The sequence below is a fragment of the Podarcis erhardii genome, assembly GCF_964252035.2.
Source record: "Podarcis erhardii genome assembly, chromosome: 7".
NCBI lineage: Eukaryota > Metazoa > Chordata > Lepidosauria > Squamata > Lacertidae > Podarcis > Podarcis erhardii.
This window is the reverse complement of record NC_138511.1, coordinates 12,277,116-12,296,760: the sequence shown is the minus strand read 5'-3', so window position 1 is coordinate 12,296,760 and position 19,645 is coordinate 12,277,116. Positions and strand designations below refer to the sequence as shown.

The following is a 19,645-nucleotide window of genomic DNA, read 5'->3' as shown; positions in this document are numbered from 1 at the left end:
TCAAGATGAGACTTCACTGTAATGACAGGGCAACACCCTGACCACTGCAGCCTATTATTATTATTATTATTATTATTATTATTATTATTATTAGCCACCCATCTGACTGGGTTGCCCCAACCACTCTGGGTGGCTCTCAACAAAATATTAAAGCCCATGTGCTAGTAAACTTGAGGCTGGATTACTGCAGTGCTTTCTCCGTTGGGCTCCCCTTGGGCCTGGTTTGGAAGCTCCAGGCAGTGTAGAATATAGGTGGCAGATTGCTGGTGGGAACATCTGCTCAAGAACAGAGGACACCATTCTTAATGCCTCTATACTGGCTGCCCATCTACTACAGAGCTAGGTTTGAGTTCCTTGTACAGTGGTACCTTGGTTTTCAAATGTAATCTGTTCTGGAAGTCCGTTCAACTTCTGAAACATTCGAAATCCAAGGTACGTCTTCCGATTGGCGCAGGCGCCCTGGAAACAATAGCCGACAGCCACATCAGACGTTCGGCTTCCGAAAAACCTTCAAAAACCGGAACACTTACTTCCGGGTTTTTGGCGTTCGGGAGCCAAAATGTTCGAGTACCAAGGCGTTCGAGAACCAAGGTTCCACTGTATTAATTTATGAAGCCCTGAACAACTTAGGTCCAGGGTACCCTAGGGATATCCCAAACCCTTCTATCCCAGCTCACTCACTAAAATCACCCGTGGGAGCGTTGCTGGCCATTCCCCAAGTCTTGTTAAAAGGTGACATGAAATAAGTTTATCAAATTAAGCCTGGCATGGAGAAAATGGATACAGAGAGGTTTCCCTTCCTCTCTCACAATGCTAGAACTGAATGAACTGAATGATTCCGGAGGGATGAAAGAGATTTCCAACCGTTTCCCAGTCCCAATTTAGCGGCCCTCAGTAGCAAGCAACTGGCTGGGAGTGGCAATTTCCTCCTCAATAAATTTCCTCCAAGCCGGCCGTTAATTAAAACCTTTCGATGCTGATCTCATCAGCCCAGCTCAGCACTGCCTGCAGACGGCTCATACATTTTAATGGGAGGTGTCTGCCACTCTGCGTTTGTTCAGAGAGAGAAGTGGACTCTGTGAAATTCTTGGGTTGCAAAGCATGGGGAGGTGGATTCTCCCACCCTACACCATGATCTCTTGGCTGCTGCACAAGAACTGGAGAGATCAGCACTCAGTTTTTTCAAGTGGCCTTGCCTTGCAATGGCTAGGCTGGGGTCCACCTGAAAGTGGTTCTTAGCTGGGGCTGCTGCTGTTTGCTGCCTCCCAGTACAGACAGATAATAATAATAATAATAATAATAATAATAATAATAATAATAATAATAAAATTTATTATTTATACCCCGCCCATCTGGCTGAGTCTCCCCAGCCACTCTGGGTGGCTCCCAATCAAGTGTTAAAACCAGTACAGCGTTAAATATTAAAAACTTCCCTGAACAGGGCTGCCTTCAGATGTCTTTTGAAGGTAGGATAGCTGCTTATTTCCTTCACATCTGAAGGAAGGGTGTTCCACAGGGCGGGCGCCACTACGGAGAAGGCCCTCTGTCTGGTTCCCTGTAACCTCACTTCTCGCAATGAGGGAACTGCCAGAAGGCCCTCGGTGCTGAATCTCAGTGTCCGGGCTGAATGATGGGGGTGGAGATGCTCTTTCAGGTATACAGGACCGAGATCATTTTTGCAGGTGTTCAATTGTAAGTCCACCTCATCCTATTCCTGCATCATTCTGTGTTGGGTCTGCGGAAAAGTCCTCAGTGCATAGCACAAGGGTGGAAGAATGAGGAAATCCCAATGAAAGAATAGTGGCAAGAGAAATTGATGACTTATGCAGAACTGGCTAAACTGACATACAAACTGCGAGACAAGGACAACTGTGACTTTAAGGCAGAATGGGAGAGAGGAGCTGAGGGAAGTCTTTGGGGGGGAGGGTTGGATGGAGGGATGGGAAAAATGGGGGGAAATGATGAATATGATATGTTGTGAAAATGTGGTTTTGTAGGAATTGTTAATAAAAAGAAAAAAGAAAAAGTCCCCAGGGCAACAACAGCTACAAAGAGGGAGAGGAGAGGAGGCTTGTTGTTGTTGTTTAGTTGTTTAGTTGTGTCCGACTCTTGACCCCCTGGACCAGAGCACGCCAGGCACTCCTGTCTTCCACTGCCTCCCGCAGCTTGGTCAAACTCATGTTGGTAGCTTCACGAACACTGTCCAACCATCTCGTCCTCCGTCATCCCCTTCTCCTTGTGTCCTCCATCTTTCCCAACATCAGGGTCTTTTCCAGGGAGTCTTCTCTTCTCATGAGGTGGCCAAAGTATTGGAGCCTCAGCTTCAGCATCTGTCCTTCCAGCCACAAAGAGGGAGAGGAGAGGAAGCAGGTGTGTATTTTTGCTCCCTACATACATCCCTTTGACTCAGCAATACCATGCACGCCCTTGGAAAGGAACATCTTTCATTCCAGTATGTTCTGTACCTCAGAAGAACACTTGCTAGAGAGTTCAGGCTTTTCTTCTGCCGCTCTAGAGGGGAGGACCCGAAACCAACGGATTTAAACAACAAGAAAGGAGAGTCTGACTAAACATTCGGAAGAACTTTTCTGGCAACGAGAGCCATTCAAGAGGGGAATGGGCTCCCTCAGAAGGTGGTGGGCTCTTCTTCCTTGGAGGCCTTTAAGCAGAAGTTGGATGGCCAACTTTAGCTGACATTCCTGTGTTGCAGGCGGGTTGGGCTAGATGACCCTCGAAGTCCCTTCCATCTCTATGATTCTGTGGTTTCCTCCAGGCAGCTCTGCCACACATTTGTAAACTGCCGGCATCCGCCAAGCACTTTCCAAGCCCCGACTTGCCAGCTGGAAAGATAGAGGGTGACAAAACGTTGTTTCATGCTTCCCTTGATAAATGCCAGAGAGGGCTTTTTGCACACTGGCATGCACACAGATGGAGAAAGAAATCTCCTGCTCCCACTCCGCTGCTCCTATCTCTGGAGATTTCCAATCAGGAAAGGCTCTGTTTTTCACCTGAAGTGTGAGTCGCGTTGCACACAGATTCAACTCTGTAAGTCTGCGTTAGGCTGCTTCTCCAGGGACATAGGGCGGTCGCGGAAGGAGGCAAAGGTGGTTTGATGCTGACAGGTGTGTCAAAAATGGGACAACAGAGGCATGGAAGGGACAGGGAATGCTGTGTCTAGAGCACAGACTGAGCCAGTACATTGAGGTGTAGTGGTTACAGCATCAGACCTCGACCTGGGAGAGACCTGGGTTCAAATTCCAAGTTGCCCACGAAGCTCACATGGTGACCGTGGTCCAGTCACAGCCTCTCTGCCTAACCTACTCCAGAGGGTTGTTGTGGAGATTTCATAAGGAGGAGTAGAACCATGTACAGTGGTACCTCGGGTTAAGTACTTAATTCGTTCCAGATGTCCGTTCTTAACCTGAAACTGTTCTTAACCTGAAGCACCACTTTAGCTGATGGGGCCTCCCACTGCTGCCGCGCCGCCGGAGCACGATTTCTGTTCTCATTCTGAAGCAAAGTTCTTAACCTGAAGCACTATTTCTGGGTTAGCGGAGTCTGTAACCTGAAGCGTATGTAACCTGAGGTACCACTGTATTTGAAGATGGCTATCACATCACCTCTTGGGGCTTATCCATGTTTACCTGTCCTTTATGCTTTCCTTGCATTGTTCACACTTTGCCCATGAAAACCCACTCTCTAAAGCTGAACTGGAGCAAATGGCAATCCTCCGAAAACCCAAATTGCCATTTGTTGCACATCAGCTTTAAAGAGCAGGTTTTTGCAAGGAGAGCTCTGGGGTGCAGACATGGAGCTTTAAAGTAAGGACCTGTGCCTGGAAAGAGCAGGGCAAAAGGTAAGGGTGGCTAAGCCCTCAGTCTTCTCTTCTCTAGGCTAAATGCAAGCTGCTGGGTGGGGGCAGTGGTGGTGCAAAATCTGGTGTTTGAGGTGCACTCTTTCCATGCATGGGAATCTGTTTGCTCCATTGCATGTCTCTGAGCTTCGACTGCTACTTCCCCACAAAAGGCAGACCTTTAGAAGGTGGCAGATCGAAGGCAGATCTTTGGCACTGTACTCCATGCAGAAACCAGCAGGTTTTTTTTATTGGCCTCTTTTACCATCTGCAGAGTGGAAGCAATGCTAAAATTAATAGCAGCCAATATAGCAAAATAACAGAAGATGAAGGGAATGTCAGAAACCTCTGGAGCAGGCCGGGCTCCTTCTTTGCTCTTCTCCACTGTCTGCAGTGCGTGTTAAAAAAAAAAAGGTCTTCGCTAAGGACATCTCCTGCAGTATCAAGCTGAGAATGCATCCAATAGGGGGAAATAAATCCGCGATGATTCTTATATTGCCCACTGCTCAGGAAATAAGTCTTGTGCTGGAATTGGAGAACATGCTGAGTTCATTTTCACAGATGATCTGGTTCAGGTTGTCCTTTCATGTGGGGGTGTCCACCCATGTACAGCTTTCTCTGTGGATATTGGGACAAACTGTTCCGGTTCCATAATGATCTAAGCCAGGACTAAGGAACTTGTGGACCTCCAGATGTTAAAAACAAAATAAAATTACACATCACTTGGGAAGAAAGGCAAACTAATGCCAGTGTACTGGAAGAAGCAAAGATCACCAGTGTCGAAGCAATGATTCTTCAACATCAACTTCGTTGGACTGTTGTGTGCGTGCCTCATTATCGTCTTCCAAAGCAACTACTCTTATTCCGAACTTAAAAATGGAAAGCGTAATGCTGGTGGTCAACAAAAGAGGTTTAAAGACTCTCCCAGGGCAAATCTTTAAAAATGTAGGATAAACACCGACAAATGGGAAACACTGGCCTGCGAGCGCTCCAATTGGAGAACAGCTTTTACCAAAGGTGTCGTGGGCTTTGAAGACGCTCGAACTCAGAACGCAAGGGAGAAACGTGCTAAGAGGAAGGCACGCTTGGCAAACCCTCACCGTGATCAACTCCTGCCTGGAAACCTATGTTTCCACTGTGGAAGGACGTGTGGATCCAGAAGTCACTTATGGACTCAGTGTTAAAACTGTGTTGATGAAAGACAATCTTACTATGAGTGATCAAAGAAGAAGAAGAAGAAGAAGAAGAAGGAGAAGGAGAAGAAGAAGAAGTGGCCTTACCGTTCCCTTTATCCCTCACAATTGGCTATGCTGCCTGGGGCTGATGGGGTCCAGCAAGATTAGGAGGGCCAGAGTTTTTCCTGCAATCTAAATACAGGGTGAGCAGGTGTTGGCAGGTTCAGCACTGGGTTCAGCACTGGGAACCCCCTCCCCCCCCAAAAAACCTCCCAACAACTACTAATGAAGAGTTGATGTCCTTGTGAATTAACTATTTCTAGAGTCAACTTGACAGAGCCTAGGGCTTGCCAATCAGAAGGTCAGCAGTTCGAATCCCTGTGATGGAGTGAGTTCTCATTGCTCGGTCCCAGCTCCTGCCAACCTAGCAGTTCGAAAGCACATCAAAGTGCAAGTAGATAAATAGGTACCACTCTGGCAGGAAGGTAAATGGCGTTTTCGTGTGCTGCTCTGGTTCGCCAGATGCGGCTTAGTCATGCTGGCCACATGAGCCGGAAGCTGTACGCCGGTTCCCTCCACCAGTAAAGCGAGATGAGTGCCGCAACCCCAGAGTCGTCCACGACTGGACCTAACGGTCAGAGGTCCCTTTACCTTTACCTAGAGTCAACTTGGCTGTGGGATTCGGGGCACGTCGATGCAGAATTTTTGGGACTACCATCTGGCATTGGACGAAAAGGGCCTGTTCTGCCATGATGAAGAAGAAGAGGGGAAGTTTGGATTTGATATCCCGCTTTATCACTACCCGAAGGAGTCTCAAAGCGGCTAACATTGTCCTTTCCCTTCCTCCCCCACAACAAACACTCTGTGAGGTGAGTGGGGCTGAGAGACCTCAGAGAAGTGTGACTGGCCCAAGGTCACCCAGCAGCTGCATGTGGAGGAGCAGGGATGCGAACCCGGTTCACCAGATTACAAGTCCACCGCTCTTAACCACTACACCACACTGGCTCTCTGTTAACTGCCTGCTCAGTACAAATGCAGCACACATTTTGAGTAGGTGGCTGAGAGGAGAAGGAGGACACACAAAAGGTTGCAGATGTTCCTCATCCCAAAAATCTTGTGTCCCCTCCCTCCCTTTGCCTAGCCTGCAAAAGGCTTGGCATGTGGAGAAGCTGGACGCTAGATTCATCCTGGGACAGTTACGGAGCCAAAAGCATTTCCTTGGAGCAGCAAACAGAGCCCAGTTAACAAACAGCTGCAACAGTCTCCACAGCTGGTTTGGACATATTGACCTTTAGAGAATAGACCCAGCCAGCCCTGATCACTCCTCTTGCTCCACACTGATGACCAGGGGTGACCTCTGGCTCCAAAAAGTCTTTAAATTTACAGATGGGATCGACCTGACCTCTGTTTTATAGCATCACCTTCCAAGAAGGGAAACCATCAAATAACATGAGTGACACTCTCTGGTTTCCATCTCACTGTAGTTTCCATCTCCCCTGATTTCTGTGCTGTGTAGGGACTGCCCATTAGCATCAGCCTGGCATCCACAATGGCTGGTGATGCCCAGAGCCAGGGTGAGGGCAGCTCCCAGAACCAGTTCAAGACTGATGTCCTTCTGTTCCATCATCTTAAGTCTCCCACGGCAACTGCTAGTCATGGACTTCCTGAATACTATGTTCCTAACATGCCCGATATTCTGACCAGCCAGGTGTTCCATACTGAAATCCTGCCATTCCGTAGGATGTTTGACATTGCTACATAGAGAGTTAAGGATCAGACTCTTTCAGGCTGAAGCCGTCCATTTTTAAAGAAAGCTACAACTTCTACTAACTCAGACCATTGCCCTATTTAGGGCAGTATTACCTGCACTGACTGGCAGCGGGTGTCCAGGGTCTCAGGCACAGAGAGGCCTTTCCCATGACCTGCTTCTGGGTCCTTTTTAATGGGAGATGCCAGGATTTGAATCTGGAACCTTCAGCACATAAAACAGGTTGTCACGGCCCCAGACCAGTATTCTGAAGGCAGAGTTCTCCAGCAATTCCTCTTTAGAGGAGGAAGAGATGGGTCCACTTCCTAATTTGCCACATATAGGTCTGGGGGCACCAGAAGCCAGCTTCCTTCCCTTCAGCCCCAATGAGACACCTCTGCTGCCAGACTCTTGGGGGACCAAGAGAGTCCCAGGAAGAGATTTCCACAGCTGAAAACACCATTACCGTTACCTCAAGGGAACCAGTGGCTGTGAAAGGAAACACCAGTTCTTTAACTTGCCAGGGGAATTTTTTTAAAGAGGTGAGGCCTCCATACCTAGCCCTGCTATAAAACCCAGGTCTTGCTGGGGCAACTTGTATGCCTGACCTCAACTGCAAGAGTGCTATCCATGGTGCTGAATGCCCACTTTTCTTGCCTTCCAAGAAGTTGACCCATCACCTTCCTTGGCCCATCACCCCTTTGCAGTGGTGGGCATCCTTGCAGCCATTGCACAGCTGCTCTACCCCCCCCCCCGCCCTCAGCTATGGTCCTATCCCTCTTGAAAGTGGTTTGAGAGGAGGTATCGCTTCCTATAGGACACTGGTGGCGCTGTGGGTTAAACCACAGAGCCTAGGACTTGCCGATCAGAAGGTCGGTGGTTCGAATCTCCACAATGGAGTGAGCTCCCGTTGCTTGGTCCCTGCTCCTGCCAACCTAGCAGTTCGAAAGCACGTCAAAGTGCAAGTAGATAAATAGGTACTGCTCCGGCGGGAAAGTAAACGGCGTTTCCGTGCACTGCTCTGGTTCGCCAGAAGCGGCTTAGTCATGCTGGCCACATGACCCGGAAGCTGTACGCCGGCTCCCTCAGCCAATAAAGTGAGATGAGCGCCCCAACTCCAGAGTCAGCCACGACTGGACCTAATGGTCAGGGGTCCCTTTAGCTTTACCTTATTGGGTTGTGGGTCAGGCTGGATGATGCCTGGGTCCTTTCCAAGCCAATCCAGAAATGTTTCGAATCCAGCAGAAGAGGCTGCCAAACTAGTCATACCAGTTCCTTTGTTAAGGTAATGGCTTTGGCTGCCCAGTTAAGTTCTGCCATTTACTATATCCAAAGAGGCTGCTCTGTTGCCATAGAGACAAATGGGTGGGCCTTTTCCCGCCTCACCTGGCTCGATGCCACATCATCCTAGGAAAGGAGCCAGAAAGGAGTTCTGTGTGTGAGAGAGAGAGTTTTGGCTGATTCTGGATGCTGGGGAGACAGAGGCATGTCTTGCTGTGTGCTAGACCCAAAGCTATGGCTTGGGGCTCTCCTGGAAAATTAATGGGGAGGTAAGAGTTCTTGCTGTGCTGTGTTCAGATTGTATATATATGCAAAAAATAATAATTAACAAGAACAAGCTTGTTTTCTCCTGCTCTGGAGGGTAGGACTCAAACCAGTGGCTTCAAGTTTCAAGAATGGAGATTACGACTAAACATCAGGAAGAACTTTCTGACCGTAAAAGCTGTTTAACAGTAGAATAGTCTCCCTTGGGAGGTTGCAGACTCCTTTTTTTTGGAGGTTTTTAAGCAGAGGTTGGGTGGCCACCTGCACTGGATGCTTTAGCTGAGATTCCTGCATTGGACTAGATGAGTCGAACTCTACAATTCTATGGTTCTATGTACCAATGATGTGACCTTTGCTGTCATTGTGATATTCAGCTTATTTTTCAGCTGCCGTTTGGTTAACAGGGTTTTATAGATTGCTTTATCAATGACTTGTTAACTATTCCACATGACTGATGCTGCATTTCTGATGTTGATGTTGTTTATTGTTTGTAAGCCGCCTTGAGATTCATTTGAATGAAAAGCAGCAGAAAAATGCAATAAAATAATATCAATCATACCAGTGACCTTCTTTCCAAAGACACTAATCTCTAGGAAAACCTGGAGTTGTGTGACACTTGGGGACTGGGCGCACGTGAAAATACATTTCTTTCATCCCACTGTCTCCTTCCATCGAGGCTTCGGAAACACGTTAAAAGTCAGGCAGACCTGTTTACCAGAGTATCAAAAGCAGGAAAAGTATTCACACCCCAAGCAGCAATCCCTCTTTCAAACCGTCTCCAGCTCTCTTGACAAAATGGGCTTACTCTTTTGCGTAAGCCTTGACCCCCACAAAAGCCTTTAAAAATGCACAGCTGGTTGAAAACCAGGCTGCTTCCAACTCTTTCTTCCTCCATGTGTGTTTAAATCCTCCAGAGTCACAGGGCTGAAATCCAAACACAACATGTTGATGTTAAATGAGGAAACTCTCGTTTCCTCAATACCAGAGCCCTGATGAAAACGCTCCCTGAGAAATCTGCAAGAGGGAACTATGAACAGATGTCCTCTTAACTACGCAAACAAGGAGAGAATTGAAATCGTAGCGGCAGCCAACCTTCCACAAATCTCTACACTTCCTTCATCCCCCCCCCCTCCATTTGTTTTGCTTTCCTGGTCTAACCATTGCAAATACATTGTTTTCACTTCTGCAAAAGAAAATCCCCGCAAGCAATTTTATTTTTTTTGCTTCGTTCTTTCTTTCTTAACCTTTCCATCCCTTCACATTGAAATGTGAGGAGTCTTTTGTATTGCACAAAAGAAAAAAAGTCCTGGCCTTAAAGAAATTGGACTTTCACCAGGAAATAGCAGGGGGATTTCAGTAAGTCACACCAAACCTCGCCTCAGTATCCCTGTCTTTAGAGGGGGACTTTGAAGGAAATCTTTCAGAATAAATCCTGATAAAAATAAAGAGATGTTGTGGGCAGATGGTTAACCTGTCTGGAAATTAGGTAAACAGCCTGTTCCATATTGAGTCACACTCTCCTCGAAGGAGCAAATTTGTAGCCTGGGGCTCCTCATCGATTCAGCACTATTACCACTGGCATGGAGCGTATTTTTCAGCTGGTACACCAGCTAAGAAAGGGACGCGTGTGGCGCTGTGGGTTAAACCACAGAGCCTAGGACTTGCCGATCAGAAGGTTGGCGGTTCGAACCCCCGCGACGGGGTGAGCTCCTGTTGCTTGGTCCCAGCTCCTGCCAACCAAGCAGTTTGAAAGCACGTCAAAGTGCAAGTAGATAAATAGGTACTGCTCCGGCGGGAAGGTAAACGCCGTTTCCGTGTGCTGCTCTGGTCTGCCAGAAGCGGCTTAGTCCTGCTGGCCACATGACCCGGAAGCTGTGCGCCGGCTTCCTCGGCCAATAAAGTGATATGAGCGCTGCAACCCCAAAGTTGGCCATGACTGGACCTAATGGTTTACCTTTACCTTACACCAGCTAAGGCTATTCCTGGATTGAGACGGCCTTGCCATAGCCTAGTAGCCTTCTTACTAGATTACTGTAATCCATTTTTCATGGGGCTTCCCTTGAAGACAGTATAGTTAATCAGCTTTGCAAGGTCTACTGTGTCCTCTGTTGGAAGACAGAGGAGAAATGTGACCTTGTTAATTCTTCTTGACCTCTCAGCAGCTTTTGATACCATCAGCTATGGGATCCTTCTGGAGTGGCTGTCCAAGTTAGGGGTGCAGGGCTGGATTTAGGTTTGATGAGGCCCTAAGCTACTGAACGTAATGAGGCCCTTTATATGTCCAGCTGTCCTTTGTCAACAACAAATGGTCGCTGGTTTTTGTGTGTTGAATATATGCTATATGGTAATTTATGGACCTAATAAGTATCGAAAGCCATTTGCACATGTTGCAATGCAACCAGTCCATGCAGAATGTAGGCACCCTATATATAGAAATGGGCAAATCACTGATATTTTAGGGAGCAGGCTGGGCCCATTACTTACATATTAGTAGCCTACACAGCACAAAACACTGTTGCTGTATGTAGGTTTTATTTTATTTGTTTTTTAACTTATATTTTGGAAATGTACATCCGGTGTTTGTTTTTTCTTTAAACTTTTTTGGGGGGCCCAAGAAAGTGGGGCCCTAAACGATAGCTTGTTTAGCTTATATGTAAATCTGGTACTGTAGGGGCGGGTAGCACCGAACCGCTTTGCAGCGATTCTGGTCCTACTTGCGTGGTTGTTTCCAGAGGGTGATGCTTGGGGAGTGTTCTTTGACCCCATGGAGACTTCAGGGTTTGATTTTATTCCCTGTCATTATCTCTAAGCCTAACATCTACATGAAACAACTGAATGGGGTTATCCAGAGTTTTGGAGTATGTTTAGGGAAATTTTTAATATTTAATGCTGTATTGTTTTTAACACTCGATTGTGAGCCGCCCAGAGTGGCTGGGGAAACTCAGCCAGATGGGTGGGGTATAAATAATAAATTATTATTATTATTATTATTATTATTATTATTATTATTATTATTTAAGTAATATGCTGATGGGATGCGGGTGGTGCTGTGGGTTAAACCACAGAGCCTAGGGCTTGCTGATCAGAAAGTCGGCGGTTCGAATCCCTGAGATGGGGTGAGCTCCCGTTGTGGGTCCCTGCTCCTGCCAACCTAGCAGTTCAAAAGCACGTCAAAGTGCAAGTAGATAAATAGGTACCGCTCTGGCAGGAAGGTAAACGGCATTTCCGTGCACTGCTCTGGTTCGCCAGAAGCGACTTAGTCATGCTGGCCACATGACCCGGAAGCTGTACGCCGGCTCCCTCGGCCAGTAAAGCGAGATGAGCGCCGCAACCCCAGAGTCAGTCACGACTGGACCTAATGGTCAGGGATCCCTTTACCTTTACCTTTAATATGCTGGTGACCCACAGCAGCGGGTTGGGAGGCCTTGGGAACGCTCCACTTACCATCCATAGAAGTGGCTTCTCAATGGCCAGGAACTTCTGATACAAAGTTCTCAAAGACTTCTCAACAGGAGAAAGACAATCCAGATAAAATGGGGCAGCAGCCACAGCAGACCAGAAACTAAGGGACAGTAAACAAAACTTCTTTTGCTTTCATTTTTAACGAAGAAAGTGGATTTGTACATAACTGTAGTGAGTTTTAGGAAATAATCCTCCCTTGCAACACTAGCGATGGAGCACAAATTTGTTCAGAAATTTGCATCCTAACACAAAGTGACCTAATTCACATTTCCCAAACCAACTCGCAAACCGAAAGGCAGCCATACACTTCTCCAAATTTTGCAATGCAGTTCTCCAAACAAAAACAAAAAAAAAGTGTACAAAATTTAAATCTGTTCCCACACACCTCTTTCTTTCTGCTAACTTCCCATTTTTCATATGCGCGTCTTTCGTATTGGCTTACATTAACATAATTTCTAACATTCACGTCTCAATTTATTTTCAGTTTTTCATTACACCACCACTAACCCCCCCCCCCCGCCTCCAAAAAAACATTGAGAATTGCATTAAAAATATTAGTAGAAATGTTCATGAATATCCGTACACATTCTTGTGTAGATTTTTGACATGAACTTTTGCGCAGACTTTTGACGTAATATGGGAGAAATGAGACATTGAGATATACAAAATGGACATTTTCATCCATGCTACTTTTGAATCAAAATATCTAAATGGGCAAACATTCAGTTCAAGCTCATGGAAGTACAAGCTTTTGATATTTGAAGGACCTTTTTGTGAGGGGAAATGGTTGAGTGGGAGAGATGAAGAACTAATTTAGGAGTGCAAAGCATTATTTAAAGGGGTAAGCTGCAGTTGTGATGATTTTGAATCACAAACCATCTGAGTTAAGTGAAGGGATCGGGTTACATGTTCCCCGTTCCCCTCGCCCCCCCCCCCAAAAAAAGAGAAAAAGAAAACCACTCTTCTTCTCAGCCAAAGTGCTGAGAAAAAACTTCAGCCAGGAATATAAAAAAGAAATATTTTCAAATATCTAAAGGGCTGTCACATGGAAGATGTAGCAAGCTTGTTTTTGTGCTATTCCAGAGGGGAGGACCTGATAGATTCAAATGACAAGAAGATTCTGATGAAACATTGGGCAGAGGTTTCTGTGGGTAAGAACTATTCGATAGTGGAATGGACTTTGGAGATCTCTTCCTCCTTGGAGGTTTTTAAACAGAGGTCAGGAATTTTTTAAAGCTCTGTTTCCTACTCTAGATGACCCTTCCAACTCAACAATTCCATGATTCTATGAAATTTGACAGTAGAGAGTCCTTGGATGAGTCCATCAGTCAATGCCAAAGGGACCAGTAATGAGAGGGTTGGCTCTAGAAGTGATAGCATTGCCTACTAAGATGCTTTGCACACTGGGCTAATGTGACCTAGCATCATCTTCTGCGGGTCAAAACAGTTCTTTAAAATCATCCTCCTATTAGTTATAGAGGTAAAGGGACCCTGACCATTAGGTCCAGTCGTGGCCAAATCTGGGGTTGCGGTGCTCATCTCGCTTTATTGGCCGAGGGAGCCGGCGTACAGCTTCTGGGTCATGTGGCCAGCATGACTAAGCCACTTCTGGCGAACCAGAGCAGCGCACGGAAACACCGTTTACCTTCCCGCCGGAGTGGTACCTATTTATCTACTTGCACTTTGACGTGCTTTTCAACTGCTAGATTGGCAGGAGCAGGGACCGAGAAACAGGAGCTCACCCCGTCGCAGGGATTCGAACCACCGACCTTCTGATCGGCAAGTCCTAGGCTCTGTGGTTTAACCCACAGCACCACCAGCAAATGCCCAATGTTACCATTCTCTATAGCAGGGCTTGGCAAGGCTTACCAGGCATGGGGCGGATCGCTCCCACGGAAATCCAGTGCAGTGCGACGCCAGAAATCGCATCTGTGCATGTCCGTGGCACCGGAAATTGCTTCTGTGCATGCCCAGATGCTGAAAATTTTGCCTGTGCACAAGCAATTTTCGGCATCTGGGCATGCACAGAAGCAATTTCTGGAGCCGCAGAAGGGAGTCCCTGCGCCACACTGTGCCGGTTTAGTGCAGCGCACAGGAACTCGTCGAGTGGGTGGCTCAGTTCGGGGGCAGGTTAAATGGCCGCTGTGGGCTGCTTCTGGCCCATGGGCCACAGGTTGGGGACCCCTGCTCTATAGCCACCACTAAATAAAGTGCATTGTCTGTTTGTCACACAAAATTAGAAGGGACCCTGAGGGTCTCTTTCTCTCCCTTTTGGACACCAACCCATCACTACCCCAATCTCTAGCTCCTGTGAGGCCACCAGGATCAGAATCAGGCCAGCCCATCATCACATGAATCCTAGAATAGATGGAGGTGAGATGGAAAATCAGCTTACCTACAGTGAGGAAAATGCCAGTCTCCTGGGTCCACCCTTCAGAGGAATTGTTCCTGGACTATATCAACAGCTGCTCAGAGTTGGCCAACTGCGTTTGAATGAAACCAGCATTTCTTACGAGGACTGCTGAAGTGGACGTGTGTTGTCTGGTGCCAAGAAATCAAGGTGTCCCTTTATTTAAGAGAGAGAAAAGCAGAGAGGGACTTTTGGATCTAGGCTGCAGAGGTTCCAGTCAAAAGCACCCTCCGCTGGTACTAGCATCTCAGTGAGGAAGTGGCTTTATTATTCTAAGAAATTGTGGTGTAGTCTTCCTTCCTTCCACAGCTGTCATGCAAAGTCAGCTGCATCAGCCATCACAGGGATGTCATCTCGCTTCTCCAAAAAGAGGCTATGGTCAGCATCTTTGCTGCCAGGGGCAGATTCTGGCCTTGTCGGGCAGCAAGCAGGGTTCTTTGGATCAGCAACCAGTTGTCACACCAGAAGACACAGCCAATGTTTACACTGGGTGAGGGATTTAGGGCATAATATTCAACTATCAGATTGGGAAAGGTTATGGGAAACTGATTTGAAATTCTCAGCATGTTGTACGCTGAAAGAAAACTGGATGAAAATGATGTACTGGTGGTATTTGAATCCTAGTAAGTTAGCAAAAGTAAGGGATGTGGGTGGCGTTGTGGGTTAAACCACAGCCTAGGACTTGCCGATCAGAAGGTCAGCGGTTCGAATCCCTGCGACGGGGTGAGCTCCCGTTGCTCGGTCCCTGCTCCCGCCAACCTAGCAGTTCAAAAGCATGTCAAAGTGCAAGTAGATAAATAGGTACTGCTCCGGCGGGAAGGTAAACAGCGTTTCCGTGCGCTGCTCTGGTTCGCCAGAAGCGGCTCAGTCATGCTGGCCACATGACCTGGAAGCTGTACGCCGGCTCCCTCGGCCAATAAAGCGAGATGAGCGCTGCAACCCCAGAGTCAGCTACGACTGGACCTAATGGTCAGGGGTCCCTTTACCTTTACTTTAAGTTAGCTAAAATGTATAAGACAAGTACAAATACCTGCTGGAAATGTAAAGAAAAAGAAGGTACCTTTTATCATATGTGGTGGATGTGTAAGGTAATGAAAACATTCTGGGAAATGATATATAATGAATTGAAAAAAATGTTTAAAATAACTTTTGTAAACAACAAATAAACCAGAAGCTTTATTACAGTGGTACCTTGGTTCTCAAATGCCTTGGTTCTCAAACGCCGAAAACCCAGAAGTAAGTGTTCCAGTTTTAGAACATTTTTCGGAAGCCAAACATCCAATGAGGCTGTCGGCTATTGTTTCTGGGGCACCTGCACCAATCAGAAGCTGTGCCTTGGTTTTCAAACATTTCAGAAGTCAAATAGACTTCCGGAAAGGATTAAGTTTGGCGCTTTTGTTTTTGAGGCTTTTTTGGTTAATTTGTTTTTGTGACTGTGTAGAACCCAGTTCAGCTACTGATTGATTGATTGATTGATTGATTGTGTGACTACGGAAATGGATAAAAGCCCCCCAGCCAAACAATGACTATCATCAGTGCAGGTAAGAATTTTTTTTTTTTTTTTAATTATCATCTACAATATTCTCTTATTTATTTTATAGTACAGTACATTGATTATTGCTTTCATTTTATGGATCAATGGTCTTGTTAGATAGTTAAATTCATGTTAAATTGCTGTTTTAGGGATTGTTTTTAAAAGTCTGGAACAGATTAATTCATTTTGGATTACTTTCTATGGGAAAGCACGCCTTGGTTTTGGAAAACTTTGGTTTTGGAACAGACTTCCAGAACGGATTAAGTTTGAGAACCAAAGTACCACTGTATTAGGAACTGTAGGTACCAACATCCCAAAGGAACAGAAAAGACTGTTATTAGCTCAGAGATGGAAAGAAGAAAGAGTCCGGACCAGAGAGGAATGGCAAGTCAAGCTTTTGGACTACGCTGAAATGGCAAAACTGACTGGAAGGCTCAAGAACCAAGAAGACAAAAACTTCAATAAAGAATGGGGAAATTTTATAATTTATCTACAGTAGGAGACCACTGTAAACAGATGAAAACATTAGCAGGAATTTAATAACACTTGTAGCAAATGTCATGGACAATATGGAAAAGTACAAAATATGGATTATGAAATAATATGCTGTTAAGAGGGTGTACAATAGGACCCGTGGAGGGGAAGGTGGGAAGTCCAGAGATTTGGAGAAATCTCTAAATATGGATATGCAGTTTGGATTGCTAAAATTAATATTTGTAAAACAAAATAAAAATTATTATAAAAGAAAAGAACACACAACCAATGTTGGACAAGCCCAGCACAGCAGGGGTGAGATGTTTGCTACTAGAACCAAAAGATCTACCAGCCCAAGCCAGGTGCAAAACACATATAATTAGAAAGAAGTGATAGCATGCCTCTGAGCCTAGGAATTTATTTTTTTGTACCAGAACCCAACTGAGCTCAGATTTTATTATTTATACCCCGCCCATCTGACTGGGTTGCCCCAACCACTCTGGGCAGCTTCCAACATATATAAAAACATAATAAAACATTAAACATTTTTAAAAAAACTTCCCTCTACAGGGATGCGTTCAGATGTCTTCTAAAGGTTGTATAGTTACTTATCTCCTTGGCTCGGGGGTCACAAAACTCCATACCTTCCAACATTTATCCAATGAAAATAGGGATGTCCTATGGAAAAGGTGGAACATTTCGGGATCAAATCAGAAACCAGGACGGCTTCTGTAAATCTGGGATGGCCCCTGGAAAATAGCAACCCTTGAAAGGTCTGCAAAAGTATGTACAGTGGTGCCCCGCAAGACGAACGCCTCGCAAGACGGAAAACCCGCTAGACGAAAGGGTTTTCCGTTTTGGAGGCGCTTCACAAAACGAATTTCCCTATGGGCTTGCTTCGCAAGACGAAAATGTCTTGCGAGTTCCTGCGGGGGTTTTTTCCCTCCCCCCCCCCTTTTCCTAAGCCCTAAGCCGCTTATCAGCTGATCCGCTGATAAGCCGCTTATCAGCTTATCCGCCAAAAGCCGTTAAACCGCTAATAGCGCTAGTCCGCTAAGCTGTCAATGGGCTTGCTTCGCAATACGAAAAAACCGCTATACAAAGAGCCTCACGGAACAGATTAATTTTGTCTTGCAAGGCACCACTGTATATTAGGAGGGGTTCTGTTATGTACTGAGTTGAATAGGATCCAAAAGGAAGCAGTCTGATTGGTCCTAGAACAATAGGGTCCAGAATGCAGCAGTCTGGTCCACAGGAGCCACCCAATCCAGCTCCAGGTGGAAGTGAATCCACAACCTGATTGGCCTACAGGTGAATCCCGGAATTAGCCAATCACGTGGGGGCCCTTGTGTAAATAATGTATATAAAGCAGACATTCTGGGGGAACTTCCATTCCTCCTCACCACTATGAGCTGAATAAAGAGCATAAAATCCATTCTCGACTCCGAGTATATTTCAGATTCACACTAAAATGCTGGTGAGATTTCCTGAGGACTGTAAGAAGGGGAGGGGGAATGATTCACAACCTGATGTGGAGAGCTGCACTTAAGGCTGGGGAAATGAGAAATTACACCTGGAAGAGTCACCCATCCCTATACAGCAGCCAGAGGCTCTGGAGATTGGCTGCTAGTCTGAGTAAATCCTGGGCTGCGTAGGAAACAGGCTGGCCTGATAGAAGGCAGGCTTCCTGCGTTCTCTCTGTGACAAGGCTGACTCTGGTGCCAGCATTTGAGAAACCCACCAGATGCACAACCAATGCTTTCCGCTTTCTCAAATCAATGACAACTACAGGATGCTATAACCCTCCAGGAATAGAAACTTTTCCTTTTCCTTTTTTTGCTGCAGAATGTCGTGAGTCATGCATGAGGATGGATTTGGGGCAGTTAATGCCTGAAATCCTGGAGAGAGACAGCAAGACAGCAGAAAATACGGAGCAAGGTGGACCAATATGTACCGTATTTTTCGCGCCATAAGGTGCACTGGACCATAGGGCGCACCTAGTTTTTAGAGGGGGAAATCAAGAAAAAAAATCTTGTGCAACCTGTCCGCTTCTCCCAGAGCTGCTGGGGCTGCCGGGGGAAGCCCGGGTACCCCCCCCCCACCAGCCCCAAGGAGCAAAGAAGCCAAAACAGAAAGAAGCCACTCGCTGTCTTGGCTTCCTCTTTATCCGCGCGCAACCTCTCCAGCTGGGAGAGGCTGCGCGGAGCTAAAGAAGCCACAGCCATGTGCAGTCTCTCCCTGCCGGAGGGGCTGCATGCGGCTATCCCTGAAGCCTTCGGAGCGCACAGCAAGTTCCCGCTGCGTTCCTCAGGCTTCGGGTTCCTTTTGCTGAAGCCGGGAGAGCAAGACTCTCCTGGCTTCAGCGAAAGGAACCTGAAGCCTCCAGAATGCAGCGGGAACTTGCGCTGCGCTCCGAAGGCTTCAGGCAGCTATCGCTGAAGCCTGGAGAGTGAGAGGGGTCAGTGTGCACCAATGCCTCTCGCTCTCCAGGTTTCAGCGAAAGCAACGCGAAGCCTCCGGAGCGCGGGGGGGGGGGGGGCTCTGCCTCTGTGCTTCGGAGGCTTCACATTGCTATCGCTGAAGCCAAGGAGCCTGCATTCGCTCCATAGGATGCACACACATTTCCCCTTAATTTTTGGAGGGGAAAAAGTGCGTCCTATAGAGCGAAAAATACTGTAGTCTGTTTCGGTATAATACCGCTCCCTCTGTTCTTATGGCAATGGCTTTCCAGCATCTTGACATCTCCCTCTGCCCCATCCTTTTAGCCAGAGATGCTGGAACTGAGCTGGGAATCTTTCTGCATGGAGAGGTGGGGGAACTTTTCTGACCCAAGGGCCACATTTCCCATATGCCAAGTGTCCAGGGGCCATGTTTCAGCAGAGGGCGTGACCAAACCCACCCATAAATCACACACAGGACACACAAGAAATAAAAACGCCCTCATAGATTTTGGGCACAATATTGAATTGGAAGCATGGATAAAATTATGGAATGAGGGTTTGAGATTCACTGGATGTATGGCTTTGAAAGAGAACTTATTAAAAATGATTTTACAGATGGCATTTAACGCCAACAAAATTTGCTAAAATGTATAGGAAGAGGGATAGAAGATGTTGGAAATGTAAAGAAGTAGACGGAGGATACTATCACATGTGGTGAACCTGTGACAAGGTGAAAAAATTCTGGGAGTTAATTTATAATGAGCTTAAAAAGATATTTAAGTATACCTTTCCCAAAAGACCGGAGGCTTTCCTGCTCGCTCTAATGAGAAGGGAAATTAAAATAAAATACCGAAGACTATTTATGTATGCCACAGCCGCCGCAAGGACTCTACTGGCACAAAAATGGAAAATACAAGACATACCTACTATTATAGGGTGGCAAATGAAGATGACAGACTTTGCAGAACTTGCCAAATTGACAGGAAGGATCCGGGACCAGGATG

The 19,645-nt window shown here is 46.5% G+C and overlaps 1 protein-coding gene across 3 annotated transcripts in view; it reads right to left on the bottom strand.

The window, feature by feature from the left end:
* CMKLR1 (chemerin chemokine-like receptor 1) overlaps positions 1–19,645 on the bottom strand; it is a 34,719-nt gene that overhangs the window by 11,628 nt on the left and 3,446 nt on the right. Inside the window, exon 2 of one of the 3 annotated variants that reach the window (XM_081871245.1) lies at positions 14,182–14,348. The exons of 1 other annotated variant lie outside the window; for it this stretch is intronic. The gene's annotated coding sequence lies outside the window, so the exon portion shown is untranslated. Of the gene's footprint in view, positions 1–14,177; positions 14,349–19,645 lie in introns of all 3 variants that reach the window. One more of the 3 variants, XM_081871243.1, reaches the window with a different exon arrangement.